This window comes from Hesperophylax consimilis, chromosome 4 (assembly GCF_061612785.1).
Source record: "Hesperophylax consimilis isolate HC1 chromosome 4, BYU_Hcon_1.0, whole genome shotgun sequence".
In the NCBI taxonomy this organism is placed as follows: domain Eukaryota; kingdom Metazoa; phylum Arthropoda; class Insecta; order Trichoptera; family Limnephilidae; genus Hesperophylax; species Hesperophylax consimilis.
Window position 1 is genome coordinate 18342035 of NC_142839.1, and position 20654 is coordinate 18362688.

General features: G+C 33.7%; 1 pseudogene; it reads left to right on the forward strand.

Moving 5' to 3' along the window:
• Positions 1 to 7795: 7795 nt before the first annotated feature.
• LOC149424312 (aromatic-L-amino-acid decarboxylase pseudogene) lies at positions 7796 to 8879 on the forward strand (annotated as a pseudogene).
• The last annotated feature ends 11775 nt before the right edge of the window (positions 8880 to 20654 follow it).

A 20654-nucleotide genomic window follows, 5' to 3' on the forward strand; every position in this document is an offset into this window, starting at 1 on the left:
CAATGCAAATTTTGGCTAAATTAGCTAGATAATTAAAGTAAAACATAAAATTACCTACAACTTTTGTGAAAACAATTTTCTTCAATCTCTAATAGGTACCGAGGTAGAAAGTCGTAAAGGTGCGTATATTTTTGAAAAAAACAAGTTTTTTGCGCGACTAGCTTTGATTTTTTGTAAATATCTCGTTTCCAGTACAATTTTGTGTAAAAATTATTGATACTAATTTTGTAGAAAATAAAATTTCATAAAATAAATAGGTATATAATTTATGTGTTTTAATTCTAATACGTATCCAAGCTCTTATCCACCAAAACCAGTTAAATTACCCAACAACAAATTTTTGAAATTCGAAAGTTTTTTTTCCATAAAACAAAAACTCTACATCGAAAGTTTTTCTCCATACAGACAATTAGTCAATCAGTCGCGCAAAAAACTTGTTTTTTTCAAAAATATACGCACCTTTACGACTTTCTACCTCGGTACCTATTAGAGATTGAAGAAAATTGTTTACACAAAAGTAGTAAGTAATTTTATGTTCTACTTTAATTGTTTAGCTAATTTAGCCGAAATTTGCATTGGGAATGAGATATTTTGGAAAAACTAGATTTTGGAGCGATTTCGGCCGGTTTTTTTCAAAATGGCGGCGCGAGCACAGGTGTGCCAAGGTCGGAAACTCAGATTTTACATCAGGGGACCAGTTTATAAAACATATAAAAAAATTGGGACTACCGGAATAATTACGATCGCGAATCGGTAATTGCCCTGGAGTATTAGTAATGAAACGAACTCTTCACAAACATTTTATTGAAATATAAGAGAATACCACTCCTTAGTAAAAAACTCCTTTTATTTTACCATAATTTATTAGATATTCCATTGTTACAACTAACATGACTGTATAATTAGAAATTAATGTAAAAGCCCAGTAGGACGTAAATAAATAAAACTAGGAAAACGATTCTAGTGAAGGGGCACTCTATAACATTCTGTGCCGCTGGTTGTGACAACCGGACAGACAGCCGCGTCGCGTGAAAAAAAAGATTAATAGTAAAAAAGTCTACTTGGGCTAGGAATGATACATAATAACATAACGACAATACTTTAGTGTCATCTTTTTTCTCAAGTGCCTACACATTTACGCATTTAACAATGTATTCTTTTGTATTGGTTATTATTTATATTTATATTTATATAAAAAACCTTTACTCACTTGAGGAAGAAGTTAAATTATAAAAAAACAGAAAATTTCGATAATAGATTTCAAAGTAATCGTTTGATTAAATAAAAAAATACGTAAAAGAAATGACCAGAGCGACGGGCCGGGTGACACACAACCTTACAGGCCGGAACTTTCGCGGCGTCTGAATCAATACGTAGTAACTCCTTGTCAACCCGCACACAAATATACTACGCACAATAGAGAGTTTTGAAGTACTGGCGGTCGTTTTTCGTGTATCTGGCCAGAAATTGGATTTTCGCGAGTGTTTTTATTTTAATTAATTCTTATGAATACATTAATAAAATCTCTAATCTTTTGTGAGGGAGTCGTCGGGAAGTTACTAATTCATCGTCTAGAAAAATAAAATCTGGTACTTGCCGCTTATCTTACAACATTTTACATTTAATAAAATGTACTTATCGTTTTACATAATATATTTAATTGTAAGGTCCTGTTTTTATTAATCTTAAATATGAATAACTTGCATCCCTTCGAATCCCTCTAGAAACATTTAAGATTTTAGTAATAAGCTCATCAGAAATAATTAAAATGTGAGCGTCGGGGCAAATCCCCGTTATCAGGGTATTGTGTCGCCTTAAGTGAATTTACTTCCACGCAATCCAACCATTTTGAGGTTGAATCTATAATTTTTTGGCCACCCTGTTCTAAGATAATTTTTTATCTCTAATAATAATTTATCCGTATTAGATTCCGCTTTAACTTCCTCAACATCTATTGGCGTCTCGCTATTATTTTTGAATAAACACAATTTTATTTAATCGAAGTTGTTATTCTCCTCAACGCCGAACAATTCAATGTTGATTTTACGTATTGTACTTTATAATTGAAAGACGAGAGAATTACACCATAACGTTGTAATCTATAACAAGTTAAACTTTTACACAATCTTGATCAAAAACAAAATTCGTATTTTTTTTTCAATAATTTGTGCAAAGGATCTAATAACATAGACATATTTGGCACAAAGGATCGGTAAATAAATACCATTCCTAAAAAACTGCGTAGCTCTGATAAATCTTTTGGTGGCGCGACTTTACTAATTGCGTTCGTTTTATCTTCCATAGGTTTAATCCCTTCCTCCGAGATTTCAAACCCTAACAAACATACCGATGGTGCGTTAAAAATGCACTTTTGAATATTTACACAAATCCGCAATCTTTTAACCTATTAAGAACTGCATTTAAATTAGCATTATGTTCTTCTATCGTTTCTCCCGTTACCATAATATCATCCAAGAAAACCGCTGTTCAAACCTTGTAGACATGAAGCTATATGTACGGGACGTGTTTGCCTGTACAAGAAAAGACTGTAAATAATAAGCACCGGCACACATCAGTCCTCAACTTGGGTAATGATTTGAATAAAACACCGTGAGGTGTTCATAAAAGAAAGACGATTCAAATCAAAATTCACATTTCAATTATAAGTATTGTACTGGTATACAGAACGTACAAAGGGGTGTAGCTTATAGGTACTTCCCATTTCTTACAGCCAACCCAATTCACAAGAAATAGTCATATGTATTTCAATACAACTGGGTTTTAATACACAGATAGAAACTGAGACAATCTTTTTAGCGATAATTTCAGATTGGAGCACATTGTGCATCATCGCGCCATAATATAATGATACAGCAAATGGCGTAGGCGACTGCTGCAGCAGTGGCCAGTTTAATTGGTAGCCAGCAGAAATTGGCCAGCCTTTAGGTGATCAGCATCATTGGCTAATTCAGTCGGTAGCCAGCAGGAATTGGCCAGCCTCTATGTTGTCAGCATCCGTGGTTAATTCAGTCGGTAGCCAGGAAAAATTGGCCAGCCTCTAGGTTGTCAGCATCAATGGCTAATTCAGTCGGTAGCCAGGAGGAATTGGCCAGTTTCTAGGTTTTCAGCATCAATGCAGCAGGGATTGGGCAGCCTTTAGGTTGTCAGCATCAGTGCTGATTCAGTCAGTAGCCTGGAGGAATTGAAGAGGCCTATAGGTTGTCGGCATCAATGGCTTATTCAGTCGGTAGCTAGGAAGAATTGGCCAGCCTCTAGGTTGTCAGCATCAGTGCTGGTTCAGTCGGTAGCCAGGAGGAATTGGCCAGCCTCTAGGTTGTCAGCATCAATGGCTAATTCAGTCGGTAGCCAGGAAGAAATGGCCAGTCTCTAGGTTGTCAGCATCAGTGCTGGTTCAGTTGGTAGCTAGGAGGAATTGGCCAGCCTCTAGGTTTTCAGCATCAGTGGCTAATTCAGTAGGTAGCCAGGAGGAATTGGCCAGCCTCTAGGCGATCAACAGCGGTGGCCAGTTCAGTAGGTAGCCTGCAGGAATTCAGCGGCGGCATGGTCATTTGATTATAAGGGCAGGCTCACGGAGACGCCCCATTATTGTAATGATGACAGATGCATCTGGCTCAGCAGATAGAGTGCTGGCAGTAAACAGCTCGTTGCACATAGTTATAATCTTTATGGATTGATGGAGGAACAAAAGCAAATATAGCTTTCAGTTGACACTCAGAAATTGTAAGAACAGATCGCGTTGTTACCGGCGTAGTTTTAAAACTTGAATCCACCAATATTTTGTTTTATTGAGCTATATATAATATCTTCTACAAGCGTTTGTGTGACGTCAGCTTGCAAAAACATGTTTACGTTTTTCAAATGCAGGAATTGTGGTGCGAATAATATTTCGCCCAGTAACAGCTTTTTGGCTTTGTCAATATTTTAATTTCGTTTTAGAAAATAGGGTTATCGAACTGTTTCATGTTCGATCCAGTCGTTTTGCCGCCTGGTAACAGATTGATGCATTTTTCAACTGGTAAATATTATGATTTGGAACAAGGGGTCATCAAACTTGCAGGTGTGCAACTTTAGCCGCAATTGATATTAAATGCAAAAAAAATCGTTTTTCATGTTCGATACACTATAGTTCTACAGAATATTGCCGCTGCACTGTTTATCTAGCCTAGTGAATTTAAATAACCCCAAATGCGTAGAAATCGTAGTAGGTATATTCCATACTTTCTTCGTCTAGTTCCAACTGTAAATAGGCTTGTCGTAAATCAATTTTCGAAAATATTATTCCGCCCGAAATTTGTGATAGTAAAACTTCTATCTTCGGCATAGAATATTTGTCAACTAAGATAGAAGATAGAGAATTAGCTGTGGATTCACAATACATTTAAAATCCCCGCTAATTCTAATGCTTCAAAACGAAAGGAATACTTCTCGGATTGCAGAATTTTGGTTGTGCATTTTTTTCAATTTTAAATGAACTTTTTATTTATTAAATCTACCTAATTAACTCGAAAATATCTCCGGATATTTACGCACTAACGTATCGACACTATTATTGTTTACGTCGTGAATATTATGCGTGAGTATTTCACTTCCCAACTGTGAAGAAACCGTATCGAAACCCGTAAAACCAATGTTAAATTCTTTTACGAAATCTCTACCCAGAACAGTGGGTGAACCATCTTTTACAACACAAAATTACATTACTTTAATGATACCATTGAAATAAATTGACAAAAATAAACATCCAAGTAACTGCAAATTAAAATTATTGTAACCCTTCAGGGTTAAATCCTTCGGCTTCTTTAAAGTGTTCCCAATAATCTTTATCCGATAGGATCGATATTCTTGCACATTATATATATTTCACTTGAATTCACAAACACAGATGAAACTTCCCCCCATTTTTTTCCACGACAATTAAATAATAAAACACGTCACGTTTTTTAATCTACAATTACTGGAATCATGATTATTTAAATTACAATATCTGCATTTCAACTGTTGTATAGGTTCTACAGATTTCCTTCTCGGAATTGTAACATTTTTGTCTTTCATCCGCGCCGGATTTCTCGGATTTAATACGCGTAATATTTTTATCAAATGAATCCATTCCTGATGCACATTCTAACGTACTTTTTAAATTTAGCTTCTCTGCATCTAAAAAGATTTTTCTTTAATACGACCTTCTAATAAACCAGTCACAAAAATATCTTTTAAGTTTTCTTCCAGTCTACTTTCAAATTTGCGGAATCTAGTTAGACAACGTAACTTAGCTATATAATCAATTATGGTTTCCCCAACTCTTTTTTTTTGCCGCAGAAAAGTTCCACGTTCCTTAAAAACATTCATTAAAACACCATCATGGTTTTCTAATAAAAAAAAATATTTTCTACCGATAAATATGTTATTTTATTTGAAAAAACATAAATCAATCAGTAGATTAATCGTGTCTGTGTCTAGGTGAGATATTAGAACCGCTCTCTTTTTTTCCTCTGATTTAAATTTCTCATCATTGACGAGGATCAACTGTTCGAACTGTAGCAAGAACGTCTCCAGCCCGTCCCTAAGGTGACAAAACCTGGGTAAACCCACTCCTTCCATTTCCACACAGATGAAACCAATAATCAGAAAAAAACAACAACAGCACTCAACTCACGAATCTGACGGCTGATGCTGCCTGCCGATCGCCGCCCTTCTGCGTCCGACCGTCTTCTGGCTCCGTCCGGATTCCTGGTCGTCCTTCTTGCCCGGTCACCACCGCCACGCCTTTCTGTGTCGGCTCCCGGTACAAGCTGCCTGGATCCGTTTTTCTCCCGTTTTCTCGGCTGCTGATTCCTTGAGCTCAGCGCCTTGAATCTCCTTGCCAGTTTCTTGCCTTGATGCTCCTTCAATGCCCGCTACTGTCCGTGAAGCTGCCCCAAATTTCTGCGACAATAATCCCTTCCGCGGTTCTCGGCGGGATTATAACCAAACTATGGTTTTTTCAGCTGCGCCTACTATGGTTCTTCCTCCAGGAAGAATTAAAGGCTATTCAGCTTCCTTTTTATTCTGCACCAACTGTGGTGATCTTTCGTGCTGATCATCCAGATTTCTTAGTAATTAAAGGATGTATGTACTCCGTCGCCATTTGGTTTTATTCAGGGTAGCTACAAGTATTGATACAATAGACAATATAAGAGTTTGCTAATGAAGAGAGGACGAGTTACAACAGACATGCCTTTTTATAAGTCTCTGTCATGCTGTCCCACTCAGATATGCCTGTCTCTTTTATACCGACAGATATACGTTCACCACAATAAGTATAATGTACTTCGAGGATAAGCTGCAATACAGGCGTGAATACATTATGGTTCAGTCAACATTTTATAAGTCAGTGCGTGTTTTAACCCTTTCACACCCGCATTATTGTTTCCACATATATAAAATATGTAATGCTTGATAATATACCTCAGAAAATTATTTGAAAATTTTTTGTATTTAATTTTTTTTTTGTTCTAATTTGGATTAACGTTGGACGTCAGAGGGTATTTTTTAAATAGTAAGGTAAAATAAACATAACCCAAAAGTAATACAAATAACTGTTTCATGTCAAAAGTGCACATTTTCAATGAAGTGATAATCTCTAAGGAACAAACAAATAACATTCTAACTCAAATTCATTCAGAAATAAAGAAATAATCAAGGATAATAAATTAAAAATTCGCCGTACTAGTCGAAAACATGTTCGTCACTAGCATGATTTATTTGAATGAACATTGAAATTCATTTACAATACTCTGGCAAATTACTGTGAACAGTGAATTGAACTGATGTTATTATTATAGAACACATCTTAACGCGTTAAAATATTTGTAATTCGAGTAGAAAATATTTATATCTCACCTTAAATTAAGTAATCAATGACGGCAGAAATTCTATGAAACTCACAATCAGCAGATGTCAAAATATTTATAGAAACGCCACAGAAAAGATTACAAGCTATAAGAAAATAAAAACATAGCTTTTCTAATTCGCTACCGTTACAGTAAAACATTCACAAAGTTCATAAAAAGTTATTTGAATTAACACTGGGGCTGAAAGGGTTAATAAACTAATCATGACTTTATTTTTTGTTCTTTGGTACGTAATATAATTTTTTTTTAATTACTTATAATATTTTAATTTATTTGTATATATATTATAACTAAAGGCGAATAGAAGTAAACACATTAAATGGTTGATTCATTACAAATTACAATATGACTAATATTGTTCCATTCGTAAAGTGGGGACAACACTCTGATTAAAAAAATAAAATAAAACTATTTAGCTGTTGAGAGCCGCTGGACAGAAATGGGCCGATATTTATTTATTGTTTTCTTCTCCCATTTTTAGGCTTATAATTTCTTTTTGTTGGGTGATTTGAAAAAATCACTTTAAAAACTTAATTGAAAAAACCACAGTTGATATAAGTATTATGGGTGAACTGAATTACTTACACTTTTTTCTTTTGCTCTTTTCTACTCTTCGAGGTTGGCTCGTTAGTAAGAGTTAGTTCAAGTCAGGTTATTTAGTCAATATTTTTCCTTAAGGCTTTAATTAAGCACAAATTTATTTTTTTGAACTGTTACTATTGTACTTCTTTATTATCAATTTAGATTAGTGTTTTAGAAAATGAGGGCTACTGTAAAATTTTTAATAGCGTGTCATGTAGCCGTTATTTTTGTTGTACGGTGTATCAGTTTTTCAAAAAAGGGCTGATGTTAATATTGCATTAATATTCCGAATCAGAATCAGAATGTTTTTTCAGGGTTCAGCTAGTGAAAGCACACTGATTTGATTACTCGCCGCCAAGGAGAGAATTGTCACTCGACTGACACGAATGATATAAGAACAAAACTCGTCGCCTACACATCTGAGAACTCGAATGTCTCGGTTGAAAAGGCTGGACTCTTGGGAACAGTTCCAATGCGCCTAACGAAGACTGCAGGCTGTGGGGTGAAGCCCTCGAGAAAGCAATTTCCGAAGACAAGAAGAAAGGACTTATTCCTTGCTACTTGGTTCCCACTCTAGGAACCACTGGAACCTGCGCATTCGACCGTCTTGACGAACTCGGAGCCATTTGCCAGAGGGAAGGAATGTGGATGCACCTCGATGCTGCCTATGCGGGTGCTGCCTTTATTTGTCCTGAATACAGATATCTTATGGAAGGAGTTCACTACGCAGATTCATTCAACTTTAACCCCCACAAGTGGATGCTGGTGAACGCAGATTGCTCGGCCTTTTAGGTCAAAGATTCACACGACCTGATTAACACTTTCGACGTCCAACGAGCTTATTTTGAAGACATCGAATCGGAGAAGACCCCCGACTACAGACACTGGCAATTTTCTCTAGGCCGTCGGTTCCCGGCTTTAAAGCTCTGGGCGGTTCTCTGACTCTATGGAGCCTCCGGTATCAGGAAGCACATTCGGAAGCACTGTTCCCTGGCTGATCATTTCAAGTCCTTGGTTAAAGCTGATAACAGATTTGAAATAGTCTCTAACCCTATTTTAGGAGTGGTGTGCTTCAGAATTAAAGGCAAAAATACATTGACCAAGACACTTCTTTGCCGGCTCATGGAACGGAAAAATATTTTCTTAGTATCGTGTTCCTATAAGAATAACTTCATTCTCAGATTTGTTGTGTGCGGCCGATTGTCAGAGATACATGACATAGATTTTTCTTGGAAGGAAATACAAAGTCAAGCTACAACAATTTTAGATATCGCCAATGACATGGAGGTGCTCGGTACAAATTTGGAGAAAATTATACTTTGTGACAAAGCAAGCCCCATCAACGAATTTGTCATAGCATCGGCTCTAGAAGAGAGGTCTAAGTAACATCCAAAGCAAATAAACAAATCAAAACTGTACATATTGCGACATCCAATAGATAGTGAAATATTTATAATAAGTATTAGCGTTTATGATCAAATAAGTAAAATGTATATAGAATGTATGTGTACCTACATAAATGAGTTGAATGAATGGTGATGTGGGTAAGTATGTACGCAACAATTTCTGATAATTATTAGCACACTTAAAGCGGTAACTAGTAAATATCCTGATATAAATTGAAAAATATTGTTTTCATACGTTAATTTTTTTATTGTTTTTGCACAATTTAAGCAGAAGGATCTTCATAAATCCCATACCATGTGAGAAAAATCATAATGGTATCATAACGAGTATCTGTAACTAATATATTATGTAATATTAACTTAATGGTTTCAATATTCGAAAAATATTGGGTCATGAAATATTTTCGTTATTATATTTTATTTAAAAAAATATATATTATTGAAATATGCAGTAAGGTTCTTATGCGAAAGGAACGAAGCGAGACTTATAGAGTCGTGGTTTAGCCCGGCAGTTTGGCTCGCGTGTTTATACGCCCACTTATACTAAGGTTTATTGCAAATTCTTCGAAGGGCGTTGACCACTGATTGTCAAATGAGTCATCATATTCACTGCATTATGCACACACTATATACAAAGTATATCGAATGATGTATTTATGGCCAAATAATAAAAAAAATTCAGTGTTTATGTTATTTTACCACAATTACCACATCCATATTATTTTTTGTCAACGTAACTTGCCACAAAAACCTATGTCGTGTGCTAAGAAGAAATTAATTTTATGTTTAAACTAGCGGTAACCATATTTTTGCTTTTAAATACAGATCCACAATTGAATAACAATAAAGATGGTTCGGTTTAGAAACTTTATGACCTTTACCACACATAAAAAAGTCACTATTCCTTTTATCACTTATTTTAAATAATAGTTACTGCCCACGGCTCATGACAAGACATGTGGAAAAGCAATTTTCTGCTAGGTTATGTATGATAAAAAAAACCTTACTGTGCGCAGACCACTATACCAAGTAAAGTGTTTAGGAATTTTCTTATAGAAGACACTTTTTTAAGAATAATCTTATTAATGACATAGGAAAAATTCTTTATAACCTCATTTCGAGTGAAGTTTAAAATGTAACATTTTTTTAACATTTAAGTGCATATCATTGACAGTACGCCAGTTATTTAGTGTATCGAGATCCTTTTGAAGCAGTAGATGATCGGTAACAGACTTAATTTAACGAAAAAATTTAAGATCATCGGCGAAAAAGGCATCAAGGTTTAATTTCGAGCCAAGGTCGTTTATGAATATAGAAAAAGCAGGGGGTTAAGATTTGACCCCTGTGCTACTCCAGAAGTTATAACTATAGGGAATGATTTGTATCCGTTAATAAGTACTAGTTGTGTTCTATTATATAAATATGATTTCATTCAGCGCATTAAGTCTCCATGTATTCCTATTTTTTTTAGTTTCTTTAGTAGGATGGAATGGTGAACTTTTTCAAAAGCTTTTGGAAATCAGTATAAATTACTTTTACATGTAATCTTTCATTAAAATAAGTACACACATAATTACAAAATTCCAAAAGATTTGAGTAGATCTACGAAGAACAAACCCATGTTGCCTAGTGCAGAGAATATAGGCTTAAAATGTGAAAAAATATTTTTGTAAATCAACGTTTCAAAAACCTTGGCAAATCATGACAGTATACTAATTGGTCTGTAGTTTTTTTATCAAAGATTGGTCACCTGATTTGAAAATTGGTAACACATGTGCTTCTTTCTTCAAGCCAGGAAAAATTCCCGTAGTTAAAGATGCATTAAATGAACAGCGGTAAACATAAAGAATCTGCACAGAAACTGACAAAGAATGAAGGAATTTTATCAGGTCCAGGACCTTTACTCAAGTCTATTTTACTCAAAAAACATTTTATTTCATCTGCACTAATATGCATTATACCTAGGTTGCTTTGGTTGTGCTCAGTAATGTTTGGCATTGAATCAGTAGATGATTTTGAGTGTAAATAGATAAAAAAATATTTATAGAATATGTTTGTTATGTGGTCTCCATCATTTGCACAAATATCATCAAGATGCATTACTTTAGTAATGCAATTGGTTTTATGCTATCTTGCAGACCACTTTCAACAGAGTTAATGTATGATTTATAACATTCACTTTACATATATTTTTTGCCATTTTTCTTAAATTAGAGAATTTTCTATAATCTAATGCATTATTATGTTTTTACCTTAAGTCTAACCTTGTTTTTTTTCTTAGTAGAGCAATGAATTGCTAATTAAACCACACATTATATTGATTTTTTTGATTTGATAACATTTTTTATAAAAATTTCGTCAATTATTTCCCACAACTTTTGATGAAACAAGAGAACCATGTTATTCACATTTTTATTTTTAGTGTTATCCAATTAAACGATAATGTATCTTGTTGACATTTATTATAGTTTCCTTTCCTGAATTTAAACTTAGAATCATTTTTGTTATTTTCTAAGAAATGATTTTTTATTTTGTTTTACCTTAATTTCAAATGAAGGGTGAAAGTGATCTAATTTGGTTAAGCCTGGTGCTATATGTATATCTATGTTAACTTTATCAGACAAAATAAGGTCTAATAAATTTTCATTTCTACTGAATACATCGATACAAATTGATAAAAGGTTGACAAGACTGTGTGCTTTCTGGCTTTTATAATTAGAAGGAGAAAGTACATTATTTTTAAATGAAGTATCAGGTAACCATTTAATTTCTGGCAAATTGAAATCACCAATAATAATAAACTGTGAATTGGAATTTGAATGCTTTAAATATAGATCCTGTAATTTTACGATCTGACTGCAATAATTATCAACAGTTACATTAGGAGGAATGTAGACGACACAAATAAAAATTAACGAGTTTGAATGAGTATTGGACTTGATCAGGAGCCACAAATCTTCATTGTCACTTTCCCATTCAGTTTTTCTTGAAACAAGAAGTTTTTTAGAAACGGCGGCTAGAACTCCACCACCTTCTCTAGACACAGATTTGGTGGACTCGCGATCTCTTCTTAATACTATATATCTTTCATCAAACAATTCTTCACTGAATACTGTTGAGTTCAACCATGTTTCGGTAAAACAAATGATATCGTAGTTATTAATTAAAATTTCATTACGTACAGTCTTTGTTCGAACACCCCTCTTATTTTGATAAAATATATTGAATGCACCAACAGTATCTTTTTCTGTATGATTAGACGCCATGGTGGAGAGGTCCTTTAATAGCGCAGCCTTGTAGGCCGGGCAATCCTTAGGTATCTGGTGGGATGGGCACGGGAAGCTGCGGGCTTTCCGAAACGGGCGCACGTGGCACAACTGGGTGTTGCTGCAGCAGCGGGACAGGCCTCGCGTACGTGTCCTTCTACACCGCAGTGGGAACATCTCTTTGTATCTTTGCAGAACTTGTGCGAGTGTCCAATCATTTGGCAATTCAGACACGCGGTAAGTCCCACAAAGTCACGCACACCGCAAACGATCCAATCCACGAATACCCGTCCTTGTTGCACCAGCTCATGACGAATGTTAGCGGGCACCGAGTACACTCTGTGGCAAGACGGTCCGGTTAGATCTTCAGCCATTTGACTTAATTTGCCCTTGGATGCACACTCATTAAGGTCATCACCTACAGAAATTCCGGAGAGGGCCTTCTTCAGGAAGTTATCATCTGATAGCTCACGCGGCAAGTTAAAAAATTTTATCCTACGGAGTCTCTTAACTGGAAGTCGAGCACTCAATATTGCGGAGCTGGTCAGAATAGGGGCATTTAGGAGCATCTCCTGCTCTTGACTGCTGGCAGTATAGATGATGACTCCCTTGTTTTTTTTATATTTTTTAGTCCCGTTATTCTAACTCCTAACTACGATAATTATTATTTATTTTGCGTAAATACTGTTTCCTGATACTAGCTTTTTTCAAAATTATATTATATTTCTTAATTAACCTCATTACGATAAAGTTTGGGAACACTATAGCTTTCCACAAATTTATGAATTGATGGTTTAGAATTAAAACAAATAATGCGAAAATTGAAAAATATGTGTTTATTTTACTTACAATAAAACTGATTAAAACTGACAGTCTGACATTTAATAGTAGACAAAAATAGATGGCGCTGCGGTCGCTTAGATAGATGTAAATGATATGTATATTATATATGATATGTATATTTATGTATATCACCACGACGAAATTATTTTTTTTTGCCCAAAAATTGTTCCGAAATTATTTGTACTTTCCGAAAGAAGGTTATTCATCATTGCAGTGTCCATCATCAGGGCAGATGTGTCCAGACACATCTGCATATAATACCTGCATAATACCCAAAAAAACAAATCACTATAATCATATTATAAGATAATTTTACATATTATGTATTATTTAACTCTTCTCAATGAAGACCTGCACGAAAATCGATTTTTGTAATATCTAAAGTGTTTGTATCAAAATAACAAAACAAAAAACTAATTCACCGATTCAAAATTATAAATTAATAAAAAGTTTAAAAAATCGAGTTATGTTGTTTCCCCTTGTTTGCTTCCGTTTTTTTAATAGGAGTAGCTAGGTGTTGCCATAGTAATAAAAAAATTGTACCAATTGAATAAAATTTAAAAATTTATTTTTTTTATTTTAATAATATAATAAAATAATACATAACAATCTTTATTAACTAATTACAATTCCCGGTTAGTGGAGAATTAATTATGCCAAGCTGTACAATAGAAAAATTGGAATGTAATATTTTTTAAATGATTAAGTACGGCTTAAACGTTTGTTTTTATACTTAACACCTTAGAAATTTTAGCCATATTCAAACCGACAAAAAACCTTGAATGTGGCAAGAAAAATCTAAATAAGTATAATTACCTCAGAAACTTCAATTTCACATTGTAAATAACTAAACGTATTAACAAAATATTTTTTGTAAACTTTTAACGTCAATTAATTCAAATTCTCCAGTCCTAAAGAGTACTAAATTCTCCATCCTTTTAATTAGAAATATCAACTCTTGCCACTAATCTTCTAATAAATGTAATATCAATAGTAATTTAGGGTAAAATAGCAAATGCTAAATCAATGTCCAGTGTTTTTACTAGTGTCCTCTGCGAGCAGAATGTTTTTCTGTATCTGCTAGTAATTATTAAGTAACTAACATAAAGACATTCCGTCAAATTTAAACATTACAGTATTGGGGAAACTTTACTGGGGTAATAACCATTAATAATTTCTAACATTTTACTCAGAAATCAATTAAGAAATCAGTAATTGAAATTAAAATACCTACCTAGAAATAATATAAATGTATCGTCTGTAAGTGGGCTACCCACAGTTTGATAATGCCTTCAGAGGGCGAAACAGCTGTCACGCGTAATAATAATTACACAGCAGAACTTGTTTAAAAATAAACTGTTTTTATAAACCCAATAACAATATTATTGATATAAAAAAAAATTAAATTAAAATGGAGTTCTACAAATTAAACTTAATAACAATAAATAATATTAAGTATTTTTCTCTGAATCTGTTTGCAAATAATAAAATTAGATATTTACTAGGAATTCGTAATAAGGTCTTGAGTGATTTTTCACCAAAACGGCTTCCAATCAAAGATTATAATATTCCAAAAAATAAAAATATTATAAGAATATAATCAAGCCATTACCGCTCTGAACATCTAAAAGACATAATAAATTATCAGCATTTTAACAATTTACTAGCTTTTTAACTAATGGGTAAAAAATATTTGATTAAATGGATGTAAAAAAAATATAAATATATATATATATTTGTGTTGAATGTGAATGAAGTAAAGATTGTGTTTCAACCATTGATGTATCAGTCTATGGTTTCAACACTATGCTATGCCCGAAACTAATGGGTAAAAATGTGGTGTGTGATGAAATATTTGAATGTGGATGAAGCAAGATGTCTGTGCAGGCAAAGAAAAAAGAAGGTAAAGAAAATTTTTTATGCAATGTATGAATGTGGATGAAGCAAGATGTGTGTGTGCCAAATTTCATATTTATGATTTGGTGTTTGAATGTAGATGAAGCATGAAGTTCATACTTGTAAATAATCTGTTTTGCCCGTTGCAGACAACTAATTGGTAAAAGTGCTAAGCGATTTGATGTTTGAATGTGAATGAAGCAAGGAGTGTGGGACTACAAAATTTAAAAAAATAAATTAATATTTGGTGAAAAAAGGGTGCCAAGGAGCTTACTGATCATTTTTTCACCGAGCCATTCGCGTTGTGTTCGTTGAGACGCGTAGTTTGATACCCATATCGTATGTACGGTTTTTGTCACCGACATTCTTGATAAGTCCCAGGGAGCTTACCGCTTTATTCAGCACACTTTCTGCTGATCAAAGCTTTCAGTTTTATTTTGGAAAAACGTTACTTTATAAACACGCAAAATGTAATCACTTTTAATAAAAAAATGTATATTTAAAAAAAATCCAATTAAATAATTCGTTTTTAATGATAAAATTACTTTCTCAAACCTCTGTGCTCCTGATAGATTACAGCGTCCTCGAGTTAATTTTTCGCAGAAATGGATTTACAAAAATTATCATTATGGAGGAAAAAAATGTTATTTCAAACTTAATTTATTTTCATAAAAAAAATTACCGAAAAAATATATACAAAATGCAATTAGTTTAAACTACTCGTTAAAAAATAAAGGTATTATAGTAAATATGAATGGCTCCCGGGGCGACAGTACCCATGCCCGCCTCCCAAATTTAATGATTATTATAATCACAAAAATTTTATTGTTCAAAAGCATTATCGATATTAAATAGATGAAGTTCCTAAGTAAGTACCCACACAGATTTTATCGTCTCTTTAATTTTACATTCCTATGTTATTTCACATAACCACGGCCAGCCTGTGATTACAAAAAGCCCTCCAAGTGGTTCAGATTAGCACTAAACTTTTTAAACCAATTAAAAATATAAACCATTTTTTTAAATCGTCTTTTTTTAAATTATTTTTCTGAAAATGACATCAATCAAGCGACCATCTTTTGAATTCACGAACGACGCTACTATTTTTGTAATAAATCTTTATTCATAACGATAAATGTATCGAAAAACCCAATATTTCTACGCTTCGCAATTTGAGAAATATTTCATACAAATTTCAAACGTTTGCCGAAACTGACAGACGTGATTTTCGGAAAAAAAAAATTAAATGTCGTTAATAATAGCAATAAATTAATTCATATTTTTTTAACGGTGTCTTTTCAACCACCCCTCACCCGCATACGAATTATTAATTTTGAAGGTAAAGAAGAACAAGGTTTGACGGCCGGCATAGTCCAGTGGTAACGCATTGGACTGCCATTCCGAAGGTCGCGGGTTCGAACCCGGCGTGCGCAAATAAATTTTATTTGATTAATTTGTGTTATTTCACAATTAATTAATTAAAATAATATATAGTATATTTGCGGCACGTTCCAGAGTGGAAGATACTACCAGTATCGCCCTGGTGTAAGATCACCATTCAGAATTGAAACGTTGCTCCAAATGGCTTTAGCCGTGTTTAGTGACTAGATCTGAATAGCCAGGTACTTCCCCACCTTCCTCTTTCCCTTCCCCACTTACCTTCAGCCTAACAACATCCCCCAATTGGGGATGCCATAGTCTCACTGGCTCCAGACGGGAGCAGTTGGGACTCTTGTGAGGTATTCACTATAAAAAAAAAGTAAGAAGGTTTTTTTGCATTTGGTAGGTACCCACAAAGTTTTGTTTCACTATGGTACAAAATGTAGGACGCGGTCAATATGTTTTTACGTATCAAAAAGAGTATTTAAACCAGTTCCGATCACAGACGAGACTTACATAAATGTTTGAAGATCATCTACAAAGCTTTCGACATCATTTTATAAAGTGAATAATCTAAGACAAGGGTAGCCAACCCGCGGCCCGCTGGGTGTCTACTTGTGGCCCGTGTAGCATATCAAGTTCATATTTTATGCACTAGCATTGGATGAAAGCACAGACCTAACAGATTTTTATCAGAGGTGTTGATGTCCATTTGAACAAAATGGAAGAATTAGCGACACTTTATCCACTTAAGGACACTACTTGCTTACGAGATTTGTTAGGAGCTGTTACAACGACATTGAATAGCTTTTCGTTACAACTCAACAACCGCTCCAGGAATGGTTGGGAAACACGAAGGTTAAGTAAAATTGATTGAAAATGAGGCCTGCAAAGTTGGTAATACATTTTCATTGCATTATTCATCAGGATAATTTATATTCCAAGTCCCTTAAAATGGATCATGATATGAAGGTGGTCATCAAAACAGTGAACTTTATTAAATCGAAGGGTCAACCCCTTCACCGTCAGTTCCAAGAGTTTCTCAAGTCTTTGGATTAACAGTATAATGATATGTTACATTTTATGCAGAAATAAGATGGCTAACCCGTGCCAAAGTTTGAAAAGAGTGTTTGATTTGAAGCAAAAAATACAATCATTTTTCGCAAGAAAGCCAAAACGTATCCCAGAATTGAAGACAAAGAGTGGGTTAGCGACTTTGCATTTCTGGTCGTTATAGTTAGCCATCTAAATGTTGTTAATACCCGTCTACAGGGAAAGATCAATTTATTTATGTATGATCTTATTTCCGCATTTCAAATGAAACTCGGGCTTTGGGAAAAACAGTTAAGGACAAAAATCTTCACTCACTTTCCTACATTGTTATTACAGCCAGACGTCATGCGATAAATGCACTTCGATGAAATCCGACTTGAACCTTGAATTTGAAAACCGATTTCAAGATTTTAAAAAGCATCGTGTGCTTTTTGCTGCATTTGCAACGCCATTCTCCGTAGACGTGAATTTATTGCCAGGAATTTTACAAAATTCGCTGTCCTAGTTCTTGTATGTTCAATAGACCTTTTTTTGCAAAACTGAGTTATGAATGCCAATATGTTCATTAGCCTATTGCGCATTAATGAAGCTCAAAAAAAACAAATTTTTTGGTTTTTATGTGACATTTTAAGCATTTTTCGAGTGCCAATATCCACTCACGGAATAATGTTTCAGTTCTTATTTGTTCAATCTCCTGGATATTGAACATTCAAACACTCAAAGTTATAATTATAATATTTTTTAAAAGTTCATAGATATTTGTTCAACATCCCGCCGAACGTCGAGGTCTTGAATGTTCAATCTCCACTGTCAACCAATCAGGAGCCGGCTAGTTAAAATGTACGGCCATGTTGATTTTTAATTGTTTTCTAACAACGAAATTGTTCCACTAAAAATACGTTTAATTGCGAATATATACTGTTATTGAACTAAAAAATGACTTCACCGACTCCAGAATCAATAAACCTAAGAACAGTAGCTCAAATAGAAAGGTAAGTCTTAAAATTATGTCATTTATAGGCTTTTTCACCATATTTTACATGTACTTCTTGAATTTGCTAGGCAAATATACAGGATGCTTCATTTATTATTTATTTATTCAATTATTTATTTACAAACTTAGGACTTTTACCTAAAATGAGTATTAATAAATTACATTAGTGCATTAAAACTTATTTTTATTCAAGAAATACAACAAAATAGCCAGGACATGGAAATGTGCAAAAAGTCGACTGTCCTCATAGTCTGATTGAAAGACATCTACGACACATATTTAGTCCGTTATCACTGCTGAGATCACTGATGAAAACGAAGTCCAAATATTACAATTTTGAATTCATTCAATTAAAAGTTTCTGATTTTGTTTTTTTTAGTCACATAAAAAACAATAAACATATTCTTATGTATGAACTACAATAAAAGCAACTAGGTCCGCTACTAACAACAATAAATTTAATAACCTAAATCGCGGGATATTATAATTTTAGGATTTTAAGAGCTGAAAGTATTTAAAAAAATAATATTTTAGACACGATAATCAACATAGATAAAAAGCTCACGGCAAATAAGACCTTCCGAAAGAAAAAAAATATCTTTCTAAAGTAAGTAAACTTTAAAAATTACATTTATCAAATGTAGATATCGAAACAATAAAAATAACAAATTTTCAAGTGAAAATTGAACTTCAATAATTTTACGCATCACTCGGAATTTTTTTTATGGAACACCGCACCCAGTCTCAACTGCTCCCAACCATCTGGAGCCAGTGAGACTATGGAATCCCCAATTGGGATATATTAGTATATTGTGAGGCTGAAGGTAGTGTGGAGGGGAAGGAGATGGAGAGGAGAAAGAGAGGAAGAAGGATGAAGGAGAAGAGAGATGGTATGTGATTCAGATCTGATCACCAAACACGGCTAAAGCCATTTCAATTCTTATGGTGTTCTTTACACCATATCTTCCTCTCTGGAACATGCCGCAAATAGACTATATGTTTTTTAAATGAATAATTTGTGAAAATAACATAAATGAGTAAAATAAAATTTACTTGCGCACGCCGGGATTTGAATCCGCGACCTCCGGATTTCTAGTCAAGAGTACCCCTAGACCACGGAGGCCGTAATACGTATGATGTGAGAATATTTCACATCACGCATGCACCGACAACCGATAGTGGTATATTAGCGGTAGGTACCTTTGTACTCGTGCATTGTTTTCAAATTTCCAAAATATTGGATGATTTATATAGAGAAGTTGTTGTGAAAAATCAACTCAAGGACTCTGTTTGTATATTTTAAAGTAATACTTTAAGTCAACTACTAACTAAGATAAAAGTAAAGTATTCGAAATCTGAAGATCACCCTGTATATGCAATTTACCACTAATTGGCTGATTGAACAAAAAATACCTCAAACTTATGGGAGCCGAATTGTTCAATCTCCAGACAATATGTTCAATATCCAAAATAATCATTTATCATTTTCAAGCAATGTTCAACGTCCACCTTTAAAGTCATAATATGGGCATATTATAGCTTCAATCTTCGAAAAATAATCTTTAATAATTTCCTGTTACACATATGTATTAAACAAAATGTAAAAACCAAAATCGAGAATTTTTTAGAATTTGCCTGTAAAAACAAAAAAAAAAGTCTCCTGTAAAATTTGCTAAATGGTCTATTGAACATACAAGAACTAAAGCAGCGAAATGGAACATTGTGATATGTGTTGTGATGCACAGTTAAAGGAGAAGTTCACTCAGGTTGGTTTGGAAGAGTTTTACAAATTATATTTGGACAAGGAGAATATAACCTGCATTTTACAAACATGCTCTACCGATTATTTCGCTATTTGGAAACACTTATGAAGCATATTAAATTTCAAATGAGAACACGAATATTTATATATTATTTTTTGTATTGCCTAGCTCTAATCTAATAAAGATGTTTGATTCTAATTTTTATTATATCTTCTAATCATAAAAACTCATGCATATTACCGTTATGATAAATATTATTATGTAATAGCTACGTACCGTATAATGAGAATGTACAGAAATAATAAATTAATAATAATATAAAAGAGCCTTATGACCTCCGGAGCAACAAGTTGCATATTTTTTTGTTGGTTAATAAATTATTAATAAGGAATCGACTTCAATAATATGAAACATTGTACTATGAAATTTATATCGGTAACAATCGCTACATAATACAGTATTTATTTATCTACGGCAAATATATGGTTTTCAATTACGTAGACGAGTATCTACATAGAAGGCAGAAATGAAGTAAGAATGCCAAAAATTAAACAAAAAAC